General features: G+C 46.9%; 1 long non-coding RNA gene across 1 annotated transcript in view; it reads left to right on the top strand.

The window, feature by feature from the left end:
- Nucleotides 1–23209, top strand: part of LOC147115978 (uncharacterized) — a 28703-nt gene extending 5494 nt beyond the window's left edge. Inside the window, exons 2-3 of the long non-coding RNA XR_015078596.1 lie at nucleotides 10082–10150; nucleotides 23102–23209. This is a non-coding gene — a long non-coding RNA (uncharacterized LOC147115978). The remainder of the gene's footprint in view (nucleotides 1–10081; nucleotides 10151–23101) is intronic.
- The last annotated feature ends 242 nt before the right edge of the window (nucleotides 23210–23451 follow it).

The raw sequence follows: 23451 nt of genomic DNA, 5'->3' as shown, positions 1-23451 counted from the left end.
CCGCCACGACGCTCATCGGGATCCGCTCAAACCCCCTTACACTGGTCCTTTCCGTGTGCTAGAGCCGGGAGACAAAACTTTTTCAGTCGATATCGAAGGTAAACCGGTCCACATTTCGGTTGACCGGTTGAAACCGGCACACTTGGGCCTTGACCGCTCAGTCGAGATCGCACAACCACTGAAACATGGCCGACCGCCCACAGTCGCCGTGCCAGATCAAATGCAACCGCCCGCCAGCTCGCCCACCGTCCATCAGCTTCCACTTCAAGGCTACAGAAGTCGCTCTGACAGGCTTGTCAGGCCTCCTCGCCGTTTTACTTTTGCTGTTAAAGACAATTCTGGGGGGGGCGCATGTGGCGGAGCCACTAAGGGACTCCGATCAATTGTATATAATTCCCTTTAATAATATGTTAGCTACAGCCTGAGTCTGTATCTTTGTTTTCACTGTTTACATGTACAGAGCGCGATCACTTTAATAGCGCGGGTAAACGCGATGACGTCACGCCGTTCATCACTTGATCCCCCACCGGCGGGAAAAATGTGATGACGTCATGATGTCAGCCACGGGACCGCCCAAGCAGTCCTCGTGGAGCCTCCGAACTGACTAGACCTATATTCGATATTCTCCTGTAATTATCCATTAAACTCTGTTAGTTTTCACTAAACCTCGTTTACTTGATCGCCTGAGTGGACCTCAGTCTTTTGATAGGAACTAGACATTCCTACAACATAACCAGGCCTATGTAACTTGAGCTTTTCCCATGTCCATTCATGTGCGCATTTTGGCTGCCGCTCCGGACCCGAGCCATTCACTTCTATTTCCACTTTTTTCTCCCCGTTTTTCTTTTCTCTCTATTCCTCCCTGACCACTCTTTCCTGTCATCCTGCCATCCTTCATCTCTCCTCTCTCAGATACTCTGCCCTCCCAAATCCCTACCCCAATCCTTCATTACTCTTCAACCTTCCTACTCTCCTGCCACCATCCCAGGCTTGACTTCCTCTTAGATAAGCCTACAGCTTCCCTCTGTGCCTCTCTTGGCATCCTCCGAAGGGCCCACTGTGGCACTCGTCGCTGTCTCCTCACGAGTAGCAACCCCAACTGTCCCATCCTACTCTCTCACCCAAGTAGGATAAAAATTTTATCACCGAGATATCTTCACTGCTTTCCTCCCTCAGCCTCTGCACCGAGCGACTTCTCATCCGCGGTGATTTCAACCTCCATCTCAATTCATCAAGCTCTCTCTCCTCTGAGTTCACTAGCCTCCTACCCTCTTTAATTTCTCCCTCCATGTAAACTCCCCAACCCATATTCACGGCTACCCCCTTGACCTTGCCATCTCTCGTGGCCTCGCTACACACACCATGTCAATTGAAGATAAGGCCATCTCTGACCACTTCCTTGTATCGCTCGCCGCCCACATTCCCCTTCGCCCACCCAACCCTACTGCTTTCTGTGTCCACCCCTGGAAAAAACTCTCTCCCAATTTTTTTACAATTGCACTTACAAAATCCCAACTGTCCAGCCTTTGGCCCTCCATTCATCACGACATTTCTGCAGCTACCAATCTGCTCAACCACACCCTCACCACCACCTTTGATACCCTAGTCCCTATTAAAACCATTACTCTCTCTCACCCTGGCCATTCCCCCGGTATGGCCCACATCTTCGCTCCCTCAAGTCCAAGGGACGCAGACTTGAATGGATATGGCGGACAACTGGTTTAGCCATTCACCACCAGATCTGGCTGGACCACATAAAGCATTAACGGGTCCTACTCTTGTCTGCCAAAACTGCTCACTATTCCAGGATCATTCTGGAATGCAAAGATAACCTGCAGCTACTATTTTCTACTGCTAACTGTCTTCTTAAACCCCTCTCCCCTGTCTCCTCCACACTCGCCTTCAACAACAAGTGCGAGGAGCTCATGGGCTTCTTTGTCTCTAAGATTGAGACCATCCGATCAGCTGCCTCTGTCACTTACCTTCCTTCCCCTAGCCCACCGGGCCAAACTTCCTCCAAGATTCCACCCTGCCCTAGCCCTGACCTCGCATCTTTCTCCAGTTTCTCTCTGATCTCCCCTCATGACCTCTCCACGCTCATCTTGTCCATGAGACCCACTTCCTGCTCCCTCGACCCTATTCCCACTAAACTGCTGACCACCCAACTTCCTTTTCTGGCTCCCATGTTAGCTGACATTGTTAACGGTTCGCTCTCCTCAGGTATTGACCCCCTCTCCTTCAAATCTGCTGTCATCACCCCTCTCGTCAAAAAAACAACACATGACCCCTCTGTCCTTGCAAACTACCGCCCCATCTCCAGCCTCCTTTCCTCTTCAAAGTCCTTGAATGTGTTGTCACCTTCCAAATCCGTGCCCATCTTTCCCTCAACTCCATGTTTGAATCCCTCCAATCAGGTTTCTGTCCCTGCCACAGTATCGAAATGGCTCTCATCAAAATCACAAATGACATCCTTTGTGACTGTGACAAATGTAAACTATCCCTCCTCGTTCTTCTCGACCTGTCTGCAGCCTTTGACACGGTTGACCATTCCATCCCCCTTCAATGCCTCTCCACTGTCGTCCAGCTGGGTGGCACTCTATGTGCCTGGTTCCATTCTTATCTATCTAATCATAACCAGAGAATCACCTGCAATGGCTTCTCATCCCACTCCTGCATCGTTACCTCTGGGATTACCCAAGGATCTATCCTTGGCCACCCTCCTATTTCTCATCTATATGTTGCCTCTTGGCGACATCATTCGAAAACATGGCATCAGTTTCCACATGTACGCTGACGACACCCAGCTCTACCTCACCACCACTTCTCTCGACCCCTCCACGGTCTCTAAATTGACACACTGCTTGTCCGACATCCAGTAATTTTCTCCAATTAAATTTTGGGAAAACCAAAGCCATAGTCTTCAGGCCCCACCACAAACTCCGTTCCCTAGCCACCAACTCCATCCCTCTCCCTAGCATTTGTCTGAGGCTGAACCAGACTGTTCGCAACCTTGGTGTCATATTTGACCCTGAAATGAGCTTCTGACCACATGTCTGCGGCATAACTTAGACCGCCTATTTCCACCTCCATAACATCGCCCATCTCCATCCTTGCCTCAGCACATCCGCTGCTGAAACCCTCATCCATGCCTTTGTTACCTCTAGACTTGACTATTCCAACACACTCCTGGCTGGCCTCCCACATTCTAACCTACGTAAACTTGAGGTCATCCAAAACTCGGCTGCCCGTGTCCTAACTCGCACTAAGTCCCGTTCACCCATCACCCTTGTGCTTGCTGACCTACACTGGCTCCCGGTTAAACAACACCTTGATTTCAAAATTCTCTTCCTTGTTTTCAGATCCCTCTATGCCCTCATCCCTCCCTATCTGTGTAATCTCCTACAGCCCCACAACCCCCCGAGATATCTGCGCTCCTCAAATTCTGCCCTCTTGAGCATCCCTGATTATAATCGCTCAACCATTGGTGGCCGTGCCTTCAGCTGCCTAGGCCCTAAGCTCCGGAACTCCCTCCCTAAACCTCTCCGCCTCTCTACCTCTCTTTCCTCCTTTAAGATACTCCTTAAAACCCACCTCTTTGACCAAGCTTTTGGTCACCTACCCTAATTTATTATGTAGCTTGGTGTCAATTTTTAACATGCCTTGGGATGTTTTACTATGTTAAAGGTGCTATATAAATACAAGTTGTTGTTGTTGAAATAATTTATTTAGGACTATATTAAAACAATAAAAACAAACTGAAGAATGAATTTTAAAAGCTTTCTCCAGGTAAAGTATCAGATTTGACACTGCCACCTTAGCTAAGATCGGCCTCCATCATTGCTGCTGAGATAATGGCTGGGAATTTAGCATTAGCAGTACCTTTGCTAAGAAATGCAAATCACGTTAAAAGAGAAAGCCAATTAGAGGTAGTTTTAACAATAATCAGGGTTCATAATCGCAAGTTTAAGCACAATGAACAGAAAAAACAGAAATAGCATGACGGAAATAGTGTGACAGGAAACTGTTACAGGAAGTGTTGTGTCTGTACCTTTCTACCTAGACACAATTTAGGACTCAGAATTCAGAGATTCAAACATGAAGTGCTTTATTCAAAAAGAAAGTTCTGGAGAGTACCGAACAAAGAGAGCTAAAGCTTAACCAAGAGAACAACCCTAATCATTTATCTACTGTGACAGCGCCACCGCAGGTGGGAGGAGAACACCCAATACATAACATATTCCTCCCCTCTTAAATGAAAGGTCCACATTATTCCTCAATAGTTAAGTTACTTTCAATACACTCAACTAACCAAGGGTAGAGGTAGACCGCCTCAAACCCTGACTTTACCCTGGGGTTTATTCTGCCCCAGTCTTGTGGGTAAGTCACTAAGCCTACAGATCCAAGCGTCTTGGAGGCCGTCGCTCTCTGACAGGATACCGGCGGTCATCGCTGGCTTCCACAGCAGTAGGCATTGACACAGGCCTAGATAGAGAAGGTGCCTGTGTCAGTCAAAAGTCAGGAGTTTGCACAGGTGGCACAGTCTCTTTGACTTCCTGTGTTGGAGAAGAGCACTGTGGCAAAGGATGCTGGTTTGCGGTATCATCCGGAAACAGTTCAGGCCAACCAGCCGTTGGAGCCTCTGTGGCTGTCTCTGCTCCTAGCAACAGTTGATCTGTGTGTCTTCTCCAGACGACGTCCTCAGCAGTCTCAACCGTGTAAGACACAGGGCCCGTCTGCGCGATCACCGTAGCAGGAACCCATTTCGGTCCAGTGTTGTAGTTTCGAGCTAGGACGTGCTCTCCAGGATGAAACCGTCTCTCCTTGGCTCTTTTCTCTCTCCTATCAACTTGAGCTTGTTGTTGACAATGGACAACCTGCTCTGCCCTTGGAGGTTTGAGTAAGTCAAAACTTGTCCACAACTGCCTCTTCATCATGAGCAAAGCGGGGGAAGTTTTGGTTGTGGCATGCGGCTCGTTCCTGTAGGACAACAGGAAGCTGTTCAGACGTTGGTGGATTGAGCCCTGACCTTGCGATGCCTTCAAGGCGTGCTTCAAAGTTTGCACGAACCTTTCTGCCAGGCCGTTAGTAGAGGGATGATAGGGCACAGACCTGATGTGTTGGACACCATTCACATGCAGGAAGGTTGCAAACTCCTGTGATACAAATTGTGGACCGTTGTCACTTACAAGTTGTTCTGGTGAACCATAATGGCTGAACATCTCACCCAGTTTCTCAATTGTTTTCTCTGCCGTGGTAGACCTCAACACAGCGACCTCCGGCCACTTGCTACGAGCGTCCACAACCACCATAAGCATCTTCTCTTCGAAAGGACCGGCGAAGTCCACATGTACTCACTGCCACACTTCTTCAGGCCAATCCCAGGGGTGTAGGGTTGCCAGCTGTGGAACATTCCAGACCCTTTGACATGGGGAACATGTTTTGGCTTTCTACTCAATATTTCCATTGAGACCTGGCCACCAGAAGTAGCTTCTTGCCACTTCCTTCATCCAAACCATCCCACTGTGGCCTGTATGAAGTTGTTGCAGTATAGGTTCCCTCAGAGGTGGCGGAATGATGACACGGTGTCCCCAAAGAAGACAACCTGCCTGGACGGAGAGCTCATTTCTTTTTGAAACGTAAGGTTTCAAACTAGGAGAATCTCCTATAGCTCTCCCTCGAATGACATTGTCCATTACCTCAGACAGAACTGGATCGTTGCGGGTGTACCTTCGCACCTGAACTGCAGTGACAGGTGCTCCCTCCACTTGTCTAAAGTAGAAGATGTCTATCTGACGAGGCCCTGGGGGAGTAACAGGCAAGGGCAGACTCGAGAGACCGTCTGCTTTGCCGTGCAAGTCTGATTTGCGATATTTGATGTCGTATGTGTGTCCTGACAACAGTAAAGCCCACCTTTGCATCCTGCTTGCAGCGAGAGATGGAATTCTGGTGTGGGGCCCGAAGATTGAAGTCAATGGACGGTGGTCTGTCAGGAGTGTGAACCTTCTCCCAAACAGGTACTGATGAAATTTTCGAATTCCAAAAACGATTCCCAAGGCCTCGCGCTCGATCTGCGCATAGTTACTCTCGGCCTTGTTCAAGGTGCGTGATGCGAAGGCGATAGGTTTCTCTTCACCCAAAGGCATGATGTGGGATATGACTGCTCCCACGCCATATGGTGATGCATCACATGCTAGCTGCACGGGTAGCTTTGGGTCGAAGTGTGTCAGGACCTCCGAATTCAGCAATGCTTTCTTTGCTTGGGCGAAAGCTTCGTTGCACAGTTCAGTCCATTTCCATGTTTTGCCTTGACATAGCAACTGATGTAACGGCTTCAGCAATGTTGCTAAGTCTGGAATAAACTTCCCATAGTAGTTAAATAGCCCCAGAAATGAACATAACTGGCTCACATTCTGTGGTGCTGGGGCCTCCACGATCGCCTTGACCTTTGATGGTGCCTTTTGAAGGCCAGTAGCGTCAATCACATGCCCCAGGTACTCAACTGAAGACTGGAAGAATTCACATTTGTCCTTACAAACTCTGAGTCCGTACTCTTTCAGTTGTTGTCGTGTCGCATCCAAGTTCAGAAGATGATCCTCCTCATTTGTCCCAGTGACAAGGATGTCGTCCAGGTAGCACTGGACTCCTGGCAGTCCACTCAAGATCTCATCCATTGCCCTTTGGAATAGAGCAGGGGCCGATGTAATTCCAAACGGAAGGCGGCAGTACCTGTATAGCCCCTTGTGTGTCACAATTGTCAACAGCTCCTTTTGATTTGTCATCGACATGCATTTGTAGATAAGCCTGGCATAAGTCTACTTTGCTGAACTTTTGCCCTCCGGCCAGGCCCGTAAAAAGATCCCCAATGAGGGGAAGAGGGTGCTATTCCGCAGACAGCACCGGGTTAATACTCACTTTAAAATCCCCACAGATTCGAACAGATCCATCCTTTTTCAGGACAGGAACAATGGGTGTGGCCCATTTGCTCACGCTCACAGGCTCTAGGACTCCATTCTCGACTAAGGCCTCCAAGTTAGCCTCAACTTTTGGCCTAATTGCATAGGGTACAGGTCGGGCTTTGTGAAACTTCGGCTTGCTGCCAGGTTTAATGTCCAGTCTTACGCTGATCTTTTTCATGCCCCCAAGTTCACCATTGAAGAGTTCTGCATGTTTCTTTAAAACTGCAGTCAGACCTGACTCCCCTTTTGACATCATGCGGACTGCAGGCCAGTCCAGCGTGATTTTCTTTACCCACGCACGCCCCAGTTGAGATGGGCAATTTCCCTTTACCACATATAGTGGCAGTTTCGCAGTCTGTCCGTTCAATTTAACTGTCACCTCAATGGCGCCTCTCATGGCCACAGGTTCGCCGGTATACGTCTTTAGCACAATGTTTGTTGGCTGAAGGGTAAGATGCTTTAGCATTTTGTTGTAGACAGTGTCTGAAACAAGGGACACAGCCACGCCTGTGTCCACCTCCATCCGCACTGATTGTCCCTCCACCAGTGGCGACACCCAGTAGCCATTTGGACCACCTGCAACTGTCAGTATGTGCACCTCTTCCTCCTCAGAGGTGTCGCTCCCCTCTGTTTTGCTTGTTCCATCATACTGCACTGAATGAACACTCTCTTTCTTCTCTTGTCCAAATACAGACATTTTGCTTTCATGCTTCCCAGCTCTGTCTGTTCTTTTTTTACCTCTACAGGCACGTTCAATGTGACCTTTTTTGCCACAATTTCAGCATTCCAGCTCTGTACACCAGCAGTCATTAGTGTGATGGCCCGTTTTCCCACAACGGTAACATGTGCCATTCCGCGCACCTTTAGGCTTAGACGCCACCTTGTGAACTCTCCCTGTTGAACTCAACTGGTGAGCCTCCTTTTCCGCCATCACCATGGAGACACTAACTTCAATGGCCTTTTTAAGAGTAAGGTTGTCCTCAGTAAGAAGGTGCTTCTGTGTGGCTGCACTTAGCAGACCACACACAAGTCTGTCTCTAATGGTGTCATTCAGCACCTCCTTGAACTCACAGTGTTCTGACAACCTTTTTAAAGCAGCAATAAACATCGTCACTGATTCCCCCTCCTCTTGATTCCGTTTGTGAAATCTAAATCTCTCATCAATAACCAGAGGTTTTGGTGAAAAATGTGCTCCAAGAATTTCCACTAGATGTTTATATGTTTTAGTTCCTGGCTTATCTGGCTGTACAAGGCTGCAAAGTAAATTGAATGTCTTTGCCCCCATGATACTCAAAAAGGTAGGCACGACCTTTTCGTTTGCCACCGCATTCACCAAAACAAAATAGTCAAAATGTTCCATATAAGCGCTCTATTGCTCCACATTTTCATCAAAATCACCGATGTTTCCTAATATAGTAGCCATCTCACGTTTCAAATTTTAATTTCTGCTTACTCACTGCATCCGTAATGTTAATGTGATGCTGCAATCTCTGTTCCGAGTGTTTTGTAGTCAAAAACAAGAAAGTTCCCACAACGCAGATTCATCCGATCCTCGTCGCCACTTTGTTATGTCTGTACCTTTCTACCTAGACACAATTTAGGACTCAGAACTTAGAGATTCAAACATGAAGAGCTTTATTCAAAAAGAAAGTTCTAGAGAGTGCCGAACAAAGAGAGCTAAAGCTTAACCAAGAGAACAACCCCAACCATTTATCTGCTGTGACAGCGCCACCGCAGGTGGGAGGAGAACACCCAATACATAACAGGAAGTACATGTGACACTTATAGGAAATGTGCTATAAGTGCAGAATTTTTAATGTAGATAACATTTCCCCTGTGACAGTGCTTATGGTGAATCAGAGTTTAGGCTGTTGCAAAAGAATCCTAGGTTTGGTAGCGGGGGACAGGTTCTGAGGTTCAGCAGCCCTGGGGAGGGAACCTGGAGTTTAGCAGCAATGACAGCATGCTCATGGGTTTTGGTAACCACAGAGGAGGGGGTCCTGGGGTATGGCAGCAGTGAAGGTAAGTGCCTGGGGTATGGGAGCACTGGGGAGCCATCCCACTTCTGCTGGGTCCTGGATCTTCATAGAATCATAGAATTATACAACACAGAAGGAGGCCATTCGGCCCATTGTGCCTGTGCCGTCTCTTTGAAGGAGCTCTCCAGTTCGTCCCACTCCCCTGCTCTTTCCCCATGGCCCTGCAAATTTTGCCCTTTCAAATATTTATCCATTTCCCTTTTGAAAGTTATTATTGAAACTGCTTCCACTAACCTTTCAGATCATAACAACTCGCTGCGTAAAAAAAAATTCTCATCTCTCCTCTGGTTCTTTTGTCAATTATCTTAAATCTGTGTTCTCTGGTTACCGATGCTCCTGCCAGTGGAAACAGTTTCTCCTCATTTACTCTATCAAACCCCTTCATAATTTTGAACACCTCTATTAAATCTCCCCTTAGCCTTCTCTGCTGTAAGGAGAACAATCCCAGCTTCTCTAGTCGATCTGAGTGCTCAATGACCTGATCAAAGGCCTGATAGTATCAGCTAGGCACTGTAAACACTGAGCAATGATGCCCAGAGTCTGTCAGAAGTCAGTTGCCATCATTCTTTCTACCTTGGTCCCCCAAGGTGTGAAGGCCAATGGTCAAAGCATCCTTGTTGGGTGCATTGACTGGTCTGGGGGCCTCTCTGTCAGGGGAGATGGATGCAGACGCTCCTGGTGCAACCAGTCTGTCTTGGATATTGACGCCGAGGGTGGCATTGGACTCTGCTCTGACCCCTGCCACTTGTCTCAGGTCCTCATGATGGTTCTCAGTGCCTCCATATGAGTGTGATGCTCATCCAACATCCTTCTTTTCAGAAGAGGACCTAAGAGATCTGAGGCTGCAGGCTTGGCAGCCAGGGACTGACTTCCACAGCGCCACCGCTCCCCTAATTGTGTTATTAAAAGGAATGTGTAAGGACACAGCATTTGGTACGTGCACTACTGGTAACAAACAATCAGTTAAAGAAATAATGAGATTGCTGAGTGAAAGGGCATGTCCTGATTTTGCTACAAACACAATTTTAGGCAGGAGGAACATATTTATTTCAGATACTAAAATATCATTTACTTTTGTTTTTTAAGCCACGCTCTGAAGCAGTAGTACAGGAATCCTCTGAGATCTCAGTTGAACCACTGCCGAACATGGAACAGGTAAAGAGACAATAATAATAAGAGAGCCATGGTCAACACATGAAAGTACGCCCATCGGATCAGTTCCAAATGTTTAAATAGCACATTGTTCTTCTAGCTCAAAGGCAACATAATCATTTGGCTCAATGTAAGCAAAGTTATTTTTCAAAAAGCAAAATACTGCCGATGCTGGAAATCTGAAACATAAACAGAAAATGCTGGAAATACTCAGCAGGTCAGGCGGCATCTGCAGAGAGAGAAAAACAGAATTAATGTTTCAGGTCGGTGACCCTTCATCAGAACTGGAAAATGTTACAGATGTAATAGGTTTTAAGCTAGCACAGAGACAGGAAAAATGCGTGGGGGGTGGTGGGGGTGGTGGGGAGGGGGGTGCAAAAGGGAAGGTCTGTGATAGGGTGGAAGGCAGAAGTGATTTAAATGCCAAAGGGAATGATAAATAACAAAAGGGATGGTAGTTGTGGAAGGAAAAATAATGGGTCTAGAGGAGCTATAAATAGACTTATTTCCACACTGACTGAAACATAAAGCTGTAACAAAACCATTCATAAAAATAAGATTGCCTAGTGTCAGTGTAGCCTTCTTCCTTGTTTCAGCCCAGTTTATCCTCCACACACTTTATGTCAACTTCACCATCCGTCAAGTGACTATCATTGGGTCACTCCAAATATTTTACACTCCCTTGTCATGCTATCTTCTTCTGCTCACCTTAACACAAAAAACTCCTTCCCTCATCCCCACAGACATTGTTCAATGCTTTGCAATGGAGTCAAGCAGCAGCAGAGGCATATACACTGAAGTGAAAGAGGGTGAAAATGAGGCATTTGGAGAATAAAGGATCAGTCATCATTGGGAGGTGGGTGATACTGATAAGGCAGCATTTATTGACCATTCCTAGTTGCCCTGAGTGCATTTAGAGTCAACCATTGGAATCAAATGAAGACTAAACCAGGTAGGGATGGTTGTTTCTCTTCCCTAAAGGGCACAGGGAACCAGATGAATTTTGCGACAATTTTTCATGGTCATTTCTTTCTGGTGTCAGCCCACAAATTGCCTGATTAATTGAATCCACTTTGCCATAGTGGAATTTGATTCAGGACCTCTGCATTTCTAGTCCAGTGTCATAACCACTAGACTACCATACTCTACAATCGTCATCTTATATATTCCTCATTTGTTTATCTCTATATCTCCTTGGATTATGCCATAACTATGCGAAAAGGTGTGGTAGGCTACCCAGGGTTTGATATTAAAGCCGTCAGTGAGATATTTGGAAGACAGATTCAGACGATCATTTTTTGTGTCTGCTCCTGTTTTCTCCACTTGCCTCTCCTTTCCAGACAGCAATGGCTCACTCTAGGGTATGGTTCCAATGAGCACCTTCAGACCCTATTATACCTCACTCAATTAGACAGTCATCTATGTGAACCTGAACTGTGAGTTTCACCAGTCAAGGGTAGCACAGTCAAGAGTGAGCTCATCCTTACCCAACATCCACACACTGAAATTGATAGATGTCCTGGCCTATATTTACCCCTCAACCAACATCACTGAAACAGATTATCTGGTCATTGTTGTTTGTGGGACCTTGCTGTGCACAAATTGGCTGCCATGTTTCCTACATTACAACAGGGACTGCATTCCAAAAGTACTTCATTGGCTGTAAAGCGCTTGGGATGTCCTGAGGTTGTGAAAGGCACATTATAAATGCAAATTTTTCTTTTTTAGATATATTATAGATATAGATATAGATGTACTAGCTGAGAGCAGCTGATCAGTACAGAACAGCGTCGCACCATGTCTACCGATATATGAATATGGACTCTATTAATATTGCATATCATAGAGTTACCGCCTTGAATTGGTGGCTGTTAGGTTTTTTGGGAGAAAAATTCGGTTGGTTAGCGCCTCCTGTTGGCACCTCTGGGGGGCGCTAACGGGGCCTTAACGACTTACCGCCCAACCGCGGTGATTTTAGCCCTGCCCACGAAATTGACCTGCCGGTTTGCGGTGGTGCTAAACACTACTACCACGATCTCCAGTGCCCGAAGGTCGTGACGTCATCAAAGCTTGCAATGCTCCGGTAGGGCCCCGGACCAGAAGTTGATTCTCGCCCCCTGCCTTAGCGCCTGTCGTTAGGAATGACAGGTAGAGGGGGACATTTTGCAATTGGCTGAGAGCTGTGGGAGCACTATTTAAAGGTGTGCGCTTCCTATCTTTTCCTGTCGGCAAAATATTCTGCTGGCGGTGGACTCCTCCATGCTCCTAGCCAGTGCATCCATGCTGTTGGGCACACTTGCCATTGCACCCATGAGCTCAGTGTGCATGCTCATCACCTGAGTATTCATGGCCATGATGTCGAGGTCCTCACCCGAGTCCTATGCAGCAGAACTCATGTGTGCACTCACCTGCCAGGGAGATGGCCCCCAAGCTTCCCTTCCCCATGGCATTGCTGCAGCCTGCTGGGTCCCAGAGCTTCACCCAGATCAGAACCAAACCCCCTGCTCCCCTCCAATGACCGCGTGGCCCCATTATCAGATGTCTCGTCCTTGTGAGACACAGTGAGGCGCCGGCTTTGTGTTCCTCCTCCTCTCTCGTGTCGCTGCTACTGGGAGGCTGAGGGACAGGCTGGTCAGATGGTGGCTCACTATCTGAAAGCATGAAGGTACAAGAGTGGCTTTAACATGAGGGCAGGGGGGCAGGAAGGGAGCAAGGAATAGAGACAGTATACTTAGATGGAAAGTGGGAAAGGCTGGTATTGTGAGGGGGAAGTGGTATGAGAGAGGAGATAAAGCTGATAAACATACTGTTGCTGTCCCCAAGGGGGTCGACCTCTCCAACAGCCACAGTGCCGATGACATGACTGGCGATGAGTCTGTGGACTCGCTCCTCCAGTTGTGTGAGGGGGTGCAGCTCCGCCTGTCCTGATCCTGTGCGTTATTGCTCCTTTGCTTGGCCTGCAAGAAAAAGTACAGCGTGTGAGTGAGTGTGCAGCCATGTGTTTGGCAGATGTGCCTACCATAGTTGAATAGCTGTTAATGTCTGCAAGGTGTGGGATGTGGCTGTGACTTTTATTAGATGGGCATAGTTGTTGGGTGAGTGTTGGGAATTTGGGAATTTATACCATCTGTGCACAGAGTGAGGTTGAGATGGTGGGATGTAGAAGTTTTTCAATCCCTGACCACCCAAGTGATGTCATTGAACTTCTTGTGGCACTGCATATGAGTCCTTTGGAACAGGCTCCTGGATGAAACGTGCTGGGCAACCTCCCTCCACACCCTTGCAAACTCTCGGGGCAATGGCCTCCTGCCACTCGCTGGAAACAGCAATGCCTGTCGGCGTTCCACAGCGCCAACTAGAGCCACCAATGCCTGGTCGCTAAACCGGCGAGCTCTCTCCCTGGGCCTCTGAGTAGCCATCATGAATCTTTGCTGAAGGTTTTTACCTGCTTGCAGGCCAATGTCAAATGCTGCAATGATCAGGGTGAGGCTGTTCAGCAAGATGGACCCTCCCCTTTAAGAACTGGAAGGCGCCAGTTTGTCTGAGTACAAGGTGATTGACATCGCCTGAGCTTCAGTAGCGCTCTGAGGTAGTGCCCCATTCCCCAATGTTAGCGCCCTAAGAGAGGTGTGTAGCTCTTGATTTAGCATTCCAATCACCTCCAGGGGTGCTGGAGACGAATTTTGCAGTCGGCGGTGATAACATGCGCCGGGCGCTAAAATTTGCGCCCAGCCGATATTAGCGCCCCAAAATAGGCGATACTGATTTTTTTTCACATTGGGATTTTATGTTAGATGTTGACTTGGGCTTAGCATCACCAGCGAAAATGGGCCTAAACACATTTCCAGTCCACAGGGTTTTCCCTGCATTCATGCAGAATAGAATTCCATGTAGGAAGGTTATATTTATACTATGGTGTGGAGATGCCGGTGTTGGACTGGGGTGGAAAAATGTAAGAAATCACACAACACCAGGTTATAGTCCAACAGCTTTATTTGAAATCATAAGCTTTCGGAGCGCTGCTCCTTCGTCAGGTGACGTGGAGACATGCATAAAAACACAGCTTATATAGTCAGAGAATAATGTCAGCTGTTTATGTAATGTGTGTACCTTTAAGGGGGGAACTACTTTCTACAGCTCATGTATACTGTAGTACCGGCAGTGACCACACCTGTATATAATGCTGAGTAGTAATCTGTTGTTTCAGTTGCAGTTTGAACCACGTTGAGTAAACACCTGTTGTACCGTTCTCTGCAGTCCTTTTCTTATTATTACACGGACGTAACAGTGGTGACGAGCAAGTTCGAACCTACCTGCAACTCTGCATCACCTCCCAGGGATTCGCTCCTGGAGAACAGTGGAAGAAGGTCGAGTCCAGAAGCACGGGCATCGACCACGGGCAACCGCTCAGTCATCCAGCGGAGATTTGAGCATCGCAGGGGAGGCTGTTGAGAGCCAGGCTTGGCTTTCCAGTCACGGTGGTCCAGCGAAACGGGCTGGCAACAGGTACTGCGCAGACCCTTCCCGGACAGCGACGGGCTAGAGCCCGACCGAGCGGCACAGAAAAAGGCCGAGCAGCGTCAATGGGGGAGAGAGAGAGGGCAGAGCGCACAGGGCGCAGCCGGTGTTCAGGACCGAGCGGCATCAACGGGGGAGAGAGGCAAGAGAGAGCAGAGCGCAGCCGGTGGTCAAGGGCCGAGCAGCGTCAACGGGGGAGACAGGCGCGCAGGAAAACACGAGGCGCCGCCATTGCCACGAGGGCCGCCGAGAGCGGCATTGGCAGGAGCGCGGGAGATGCCATTTTAAGCCAGTCTAACCACACCCAAAAATGCCGAAGAGTGGCAGTATCACAGCGTTCGACAATGAAGTCGAAGATTGGACGACATATGTCGAACGCATAGAAGCATACTGCAAGGCGAATGAAGTGCCAGATGACAAGAAAGCGCTGGTATTGTTGAATTCAATGGGTGCAAAAACGTATGGCTTACTACGAAACCTTGGAACCCCAGAGAAGCCAGTAGAAAAGGATTTTGAAAACATAGTGTCAATCCTGCAGGACCACTTAAACCCCACACCGCTGTTGATAGCAGAAAGATTAAAGTTTCACAAAAGGAACCAGCATAAAGATGAAAGTAATGCTGAGTATTTAACGGAACTGCGCAAGCTATCGAAACACTGCCAGTTTGGAACGGGACTAGCAGATACTTTAAGGGACAAGTTTGTGTGTGGGCTTCAAAGTGAAGGAACCCAGAAACGGCTTCTATCAGAAAAGGATCTTATGCTGGACAAGGCTTTCAGCATTGCAGTATCACACGAAGCAGCAGCACGGGGCGCTGCAGAGATACAACGGAGACCACAAGAATATGGCACAAATGAAATGTCATACGGAACAGTGAAGTGCTATCGCTGCGGCAGAACAACACACGACCATAATGATTGCTGGTTCAAGGACAAAGTGTGCAGACAGTGTGGAAAAGTAGGACACATAGCAAGAGTCTGCAGGTCGGGAAAGAAAACAAGCAGCAAGAAATCTCCACAGGAGAAGTACAAGAAGGTACATAAGGTGACGGAGAGTAGTTCAGGCGAACAGAAGAGTGATACAGTCTCCGGAAGCAAGGAGCTGGGTTGTCTGAAACTATATAATGTGATCAAAACGGAGGATCACCAAACTATCTGGGTCACGCTCAAGATAGCAGGAGTCCAAGTGAAAATGGAATTGGACACAGGATCAGCCCTAACAGTCATAAACCGAAGGGACTACAAGCGGCTATTCTCACATATACCCTTGAGAGATACAAAGATTGTCTTGAAGACGTACACGGGGCAAAAAGTCTACCCCAAAGGAAAAATAAGGGTGAACGTTATATATAACGGCAAGGAAACACCAAAAATGGACATATATGTATTGCCAGATGGAGGACCACCACTATTAGGACGTGAATGGATCCGAAAGATACAGCTAGATTGGCATTCCATACAAGCACTGACTGTAGATGCCAAAAAGGATGATGACGTCACACCTGGACGACTGTCAAAAATGCTAACTGACACACAAGAAGTGTTCCAGCAGGGACTCGGAACACTAAAAGGCATAACAGCGACGATCAAAATAGAGGAAAATGCAAGCCCAAAGTTTTTTAAGGCCAGACCGGTACCTTATGATATCCACCCAGCCGTCAAAGCAGAGCTGGAAGGTTTGGAACGTTCAGGAGTACTGTCCAAAGTACACCCATCGTTCCTGTAATGAAGCGGTCGTTGAGTAATACGCCTGGGGAACCAAAGAAGGTTCGCATCTGTGGGGACTTTAAGGTGACAGTGAACCCAGTCCTTCACACTGTACAATATCCGCTTCCACGGATTAAAGATATTTTCACCTCGCTATCTGGAGGGAAACGCTTCACTAAGATTGATCTGGCCCAGGCGTACCTGCAAATGGAGGTAGAAGAAGCCTCAAAACAGTACCTCACGATCAACACTCATAAAGGTCTCTACCAATACAACTGGCTGGTGTTCGGGGTAGCATCAGCTCCGGCTATTTGGCAAAGGGCAATGGAACAAGTCCTGCAAGGGATTCCAGGGACACAGTGTTATTTGGATGACATCCTGGTCACGGGCGAAAATGACAGTGATCACCTCGCCAACCTGGAGCAGGTGCTCACTAGATTGAAGGAATATGGGCTCTGAGCTAATTGCCACAAATGCGAGTTTTTCCAGAAGCAGATCTCGTATTGTGGCCACGTTATTGATAAAGAGGGGTTACATAAGTCCCCTGAAAAGATTGAGGCAGTAGTCAAGGCTCCAGCACCGGAAAATGTGTCACAACTGAGGTCGTTCCTCGGGCTGGTGAACTACTACCATAAGTTCTTGCCAAATTTGTCTACCGTACTACACCCACTGAACACTCTACTGCAAACGGGGGTACCATGGAAGTGGAGTGATGAATGTAAACGAGCTTTCCAGAAGAGCAAAGCATTGATCACATCAAAAGAGGTGTTGGCTCATTTCAACCCAGCACTACCAATTCAGTTGGCGTGTGATGCATCACCCTATGGCATTGGAGCGGTGCTGTCGCACAAATTCCTGGATGGCTCGGAGAGGCCAGTAGCCTTTGCGTCTCGGTCACTAACCTCAGCCGAGCGTAACTACGTCCAGATTGACAGGGAGGCCCTCAGCCTAGTGTGGGGAGTGAAAAAGTTCAACGACTGTCTGCACGGGCAGAAGTTCACCTTGCTGACTGACCACCAACCACTTGTCTCCATCTTTAATCCAAAGAAGGGCATTCCGGAGATGACTGCGCAACGGCTACAAAGGTGGTCCCTTTTTCTAGGGGCGCACCAATATGAAATCGAGCATAAGGGCACGAAACAGCATGGAAACGCTGATGGGCTATCACGCCTGCCACTGCCTACAGCGGAGGAAGCACCAGCAGTGGATCCTGTCGAAATATTTCATTCGACTATAATTGAATGCTTGCCAGTAACTAACGCTGGTATAGAGAAGGAGACCCGAAATGACCCGACACTGTCTCGGGTATATGATTTGACGGTGAAGGGATGGCCAGCACATGGCGACTCACTGTTGCCAGCATTCTCATCCAGAAGAGAACAGCTGTCAGTATGCCAGGGGATCGATCAGCAAATCGAGGACTTGACAAAGAGCTGCTCAGGATGCCAGAAGGTCCAAAATGCACCATCACATGCCCCTCTACACCCATGGGAGTGGCCCTCATCTCCATGGTAACGGGTGCATATTGATTTTGCTGGTCCATTCATGGACTTAATGGTTTTAATAGCCGTGGATGCGCACTTGAAATGGCCCGAGCTCATCAAAATGTCCTCCACCACCACGGAGAAAACTATTGCAGTCCTACGGACCATTTTTGCCAGGAACGGCTTGCCAGAGCAGATTTGCTCTGATAACGGACCACAGTTTGTGTCCGAAGAGTTTCGAAGATTTATGAAAAGGAATGGGGTAAGGCATTGCACATCCACCCCGTATCATCCAGCCACAAATGGATTGGCTGAGAGTTTCGTACAAACCTTTAAAAAAGCAGTAAAGGCCATGTGCGATGACGACATTCCACTGCAGCATAAGGTGGACAATTTCCTGTTAGCCTGCAGAAATGCGACACATGCAGTCACCAACCAGGCCCCGGCCATGATGTTCTTTAACCGAAGGTTGAGATCTCGTCTGGATTTGCTCAGACCAAATGTACGAAGAGCTGTTGAGAGTAAGCAATTCCAGCACATCCATGAGAAGCCGACAAGGAGCTTCAATGTCGGGCAACCAGTCTTGGCCCGCGACTATCGAACAGAGAAATGGCAACCAGGAATGATATGCACACGGCAGGGGCCACTAATGTACACAGTGGACGTTGGGGAGAGCATCATGAGACGCCATGCTGACCAGATCCTAGAGTCACAGGAACGAGTCAACCCCATGCCTTGCCCATACGTACCTGGTGATGAACCCAACGTACAGGTAGCATCTACCCCAGAAACAGTAGCATCGGAAGCTGATGAACCAACCGACGACAGGGGGCCAGAATCGCCTCCGCACCAAGAGCAAGACACTCGGGAAAGGCGCTATCCAGAAAGGATCAGGAAGCCTCCCCAAAGACTGAATTTATAAATAGACTATTTGCAGCTAATGTTGCATGTTAAAAGTGTTAATTGTAATTAGTTTGGTATTTAATTGTTAAATGAGTGTTATGGTACTGTTAATCTAAAAGGGGAGGAATTGTAATGTATGTACCTTTAAGGGGGGAACTACTTTCTACAGCTCATGTATACTGTAGTACCGGCAGTGACCACACCTGTATATAATGCTGAGTAGTAATCTGTTGTTTCAATTGCAGCTTGAATCACGTTGAGTAAACAGCTGTTGTACCGTTCTCTGCAGTCCGTTTCTTATTATTACACGGACGTAACAGTTTACAGGTAATCTTTCTAACTGCCATTTATCACACCTCGGCAGAGAGATAATCACAGCAATCAAAGGTGTAAATGGTGTCCAAACAGGTCAGTCAGGAAAACATTACATCAAAGAACAATGAGGTGGGGTCACAAGGGGTCTGTATGAAAAACAAAAAAACAGACAAAAAACTTTTTTTTTGCTGGAAATCACAGCAGGTCCAGCCGCATCTGTGTGGAGAGAACAAGCCAATGACGACTCGAGTCTGGATGACCCTACATCAGGTGGGGTTACATGTAGCGTGACATGAACCCAAGATCCCGGTTGAGGCCTTCCTCATGGGTGCGGAACTTGGCTATCAGTTTCTGCTTGACGATTTTGCGTTGTCGTGTGTCTCGAAGGCCGCCTTGGAGAATGCTTACCCGAAGATCGGAGGCTGAATGTCCTTGACTGCTGAAGTGTTCCCCGACTGGGAAGGAACACTCCTGCCTGGCGATTGCTGCGTGGTGTCCGTTCATCCGTTGCCGCAGTGTCTGCATGGTCTCGCCGATGTACCATGCTCCGGGGCATCTGTTCCTGCAACGTATGAGGTAGACAACGTTGGCCGAGTCACATGAGTATGTACCATGTACCTGGTGGGTGGTGTCCTCACGTGTGATGATGGTATCTGTGTTGATGATCTGGCATGTCTTGCAGAGGTTGCTGTGGCAGGGTTGTGTGGTGTCCTGGTCGCTGTTCTCCTGAAAGTTGGGTAATTTGCTGCGAACGATGGTCTGTTTGAGGTTAGGCAGCTGTTTGAAGGCGAGTAGTGGAGGCGTGGGCCTTAGTGAGGTGTTCGTCGTCATCGATGACATGTTGAAGGCTGCGAAGAACATGGCGTAGTTTCTCCGCTCCGGGGAAGTACTGACTGACCTGTTTGGACACCATTTACACCTTTGATTGCTGTGATTATCTCTCTGCCGAGGTGTGATAAATGGCAGTTAGAAAGATTACCTGTAAACATCTGACATTATTCTCTGACTATATAAGCTGTGTTTTTATGCATCTCTCCACTTCACCTGATGAAGGAGCAGCGCTCCGAAAGCTTGTGATTTCAAATAAAGCTGTTGGACTATAACCTGGTGTTGTGTGATTTCTTATATTTATACTATAAATACTATAAGCCCCAAAACATAACTAAAACTTCAAATACATTTTTAAAAATGTATCACATTTTAAATAAACTATAAATTACATGAAATAACTATTTTAAACAATAATTTAAATTTTTGAAAAAATTAATTACATTTTCTAACGGGGCTAAAAATATACTTACCTTTCTTTAAAGTATTTAAAAATAATAAACCTGTGGAAAAAATGTTTTAATTTTAATTAATTCACCACTTACCTTGTTAAAAGTAGGCTTTGCGCCTGCTTTTTAAAAGTGTAAATCCTGGAGACTTACCCTACCAGAGAAACCTGCAAAAAAAACATAAGTTTGATGCGCACACGCTGCCTCATCCGGCGCACGCATTCCACTTGTCAACCCCTTCTTTCAAGGGAACGGAAGTTCCGGTTTCCTGCGCATGCGCAGTGCATGCACAAAACCAGCACTTTTGTTGGGCCTACGCGTGAGTACCCAGTGCATCTTCATGCATGGGGACCCGAATTTCTGGGCCATTGATTAAGTCCGAATAACTATTTTGTAATATGGAGACCAAAACTGTGTATAGTACTCGAAGTTTGGTCTACCCAAGGTTCTCTACAGGTTTAACATAACTTCTCTGCTTTTCAATTTTATCCTTCTAGAAATAAGAACATAAGAAATAGGGGCAGGACTAGCTGTAAGGCTCCTCGAGCCTGCTCTGCCATTCAATCAGATCTTGGCTGAACTTCTATACCAACTCCACTTTCCCACCCTATCTTCATATTCCTTGATTCCCTTAGTGCCCAAAACTCTATTGACCTCTGCCTTGAATATACTCAACGACTGAGTATCCACAGTCCTCTGGGGTAGAGAATTCCAAAGAGTCACAACGCTCTGAGTGAAGAAATTTCTCCTCATCTCAGTTCTAAATGGCCGACTCCTTATCCTGAGACTGTGACCCCTGGTTCTAGACTCCCCAGCCAGGGGAAACAGCCTCCCTACACCTACCCTGTCAAGCCCTGTAATAATTGTATGCATTTCAATGAGATCACCTCTCATTCTTCTAAACTCCAGAGAGTACAGGCCCATTCCACTCAATCTCTCCTCATAGGACAGTCCTCTCATCCCAGGAATCAATCTAGTGAACCTTTGTTGTACCGCCTCTAAGGCAAGTATATCCTCCCTTAGGTAAGGAGACCAAAACTGTACAGAGTACTCTAGGTGTGGTCTCACCAAAGCCCTATATAATTGTAGCAAGATTACTCTTATACTCCAATCCCCTTGCAATAAAGGTTAACATACCATTTGCCTTCCTAATTGCTTGCTGTACCTACAAGTTAACTTTCTGTGATTCGTGTACAAGGACACTCAGATCCCTCTGAATACCAACATTTACTAGTCTTTCACCTTGTAAAAAATATTCTGCTTTTCCATTCGTCCTACCAAAGTGTATAATTTCACACTTCCCCACATTATACGCCATCTGCCACCTTCTTGCCCATTCACTTAACCTATCTATATCCTTTTGCAGCTTCTTTACTTCTGCCTCACAGCTTACTTTCCCACCTAGCTTTGTATCATCAGCAAACCTGGATTTATTACACTCATCTAAGTCATTGATATAGATTGTAAATAGTTGAGGCCTAAGCACTGATCCTTGCCGCAGTCCTTTAGTTACACTCTGCCATCCTGAAAATGACCTGTTTACTCCTACTCCCCGAATCTGAGTGCTTTGTTTGCTTTTATATGGCCTCATTAACCTGCATCGCTACTTTTAGTGATTTTTTTTATCTGTATCCCAGATCCCTTTGCTCCTCTACCCCAATTAGACTCTTATTTTCCAAGGAGTATGTGGCCTCCTTATGGACCACCTCCCAAAATGGACCACTTCACTTAAAACCATCTACAATTCCAAAAGATTTGGAAGTTTCCTTGACCTTTGTTGATATATTTCAGTAGGTTTGATAATGAGTGAGCTGGGACTAGTAACAGGAGCAGTAGATGGTCACTTCTTATGTTCAGTTTCAACAACATCAGGTTTCACAGCTTTCTTAGGACTACCCTGTAAAGTTCACACCAGAATCAGGAGCACAAACAACATCCTGGGAGGTGTTGGTTCATTACCTGTGGGAATAGGTGAAACATCTGAAGCTTTCCGAGGGGCTGCAACAGCGACTTCCTTAGGTGGAATAGGCATTAGTGGTAGGTCACACGCAACATTATCATTTGGTGCATCAAAGGCAGTCGGTCGATGCAGTTCTCCTTTTTGATCCTTGTGGCGCTTCCATGGCCAACCATCCACAAAACTAAAAATTAACAGCTCCAGCCTGCAGGTTCCTTGTAAGAAAGGACATCAGCATTAATTCTGATTCGAAGAAGTGGAGAAGTGGATCCGAGGAGGTCGGGAATCGTCAAGGCTATGGGGAAAGAGCAGAGAAGTGGGACTAATTAGATAGCTCTATCAAAGAGCCAGCACGGGTACAATAGCCCGAATTGCCTGCTTCTGTGCTGTATGATTCTAATGCCCATCCTCCAGACATCCTTTGTGGACACCCTATTGGTTCTGAATAGGTAGCCTAGTTATGGCAAGATATCACTGACTGATGAGACAGCTTCCTAATAGAAATCTTAATCCAAACTTGACTGAGATGTGTTTTGATACAGATATGGACTGTTGTTTTGAAGATGTAATTGGTAGTCTACTGCCCTTTATCCTATAATCAATCTTCTTAAAGGAGTACCTATCTGCCAATCACTTATTACAACTTTGATTTGCCACTAACCATTTAAAGCAACTAAAGAAGCAACAAATGATGAGCAAAAGGCATTCCCCAGTCTCACTTTGACCACATCTTAGGATGGCAGAATTATATTTATTTCAGATTCTAAAATTGCGTACTTTTCTGTTTTTGAAGCCAATAACTGAGAACCACCCATATAAGCTGAAGTATGAGGATCACGTGTATGAAATGATTAGACAGAAAGAAAGGGAAGAAGATTTACAGAAACTTGAACTACCTAAACACAAGGTAAACAGCAGTCTTAACGAATAAAAGAGACTGTAACAAAAACCTAAAGGATACCTGTCACATGTGTGGTCCAGATGGCAATTCACAATGCACAACACTCAAATATTACTAATAGCGCTCAGCACTAACTCCAGATCTTAGTCCAACGAGGCCCATGTTACAGAAATGACTTCCAAATACTCTGTGTGATGTCAGATGTTTGTGCAACTCAATGGTCAGACTCAAGCTGCTCTGAC

Source organism: Somniosus microcephalus, chromosome 6 (genome assembly GCF_052327205.1).
Source record: "Somniosus microcephalus isolate GS21.2 chromosome 6, FLI_Smic_1.0, whole genome shotgun sequence".
Taxonomy (NCBI): Eukaryota; Metazoa; Chordata; class Chondrichthyes; order Squaliformes; family Somniosidae; genus Somniosus; species Somniosus microcephalus.
Note: the sequence above shows the minus strand (reverse complement) of the source record. Positions and strands in the feature narration are given on the sequence as shown.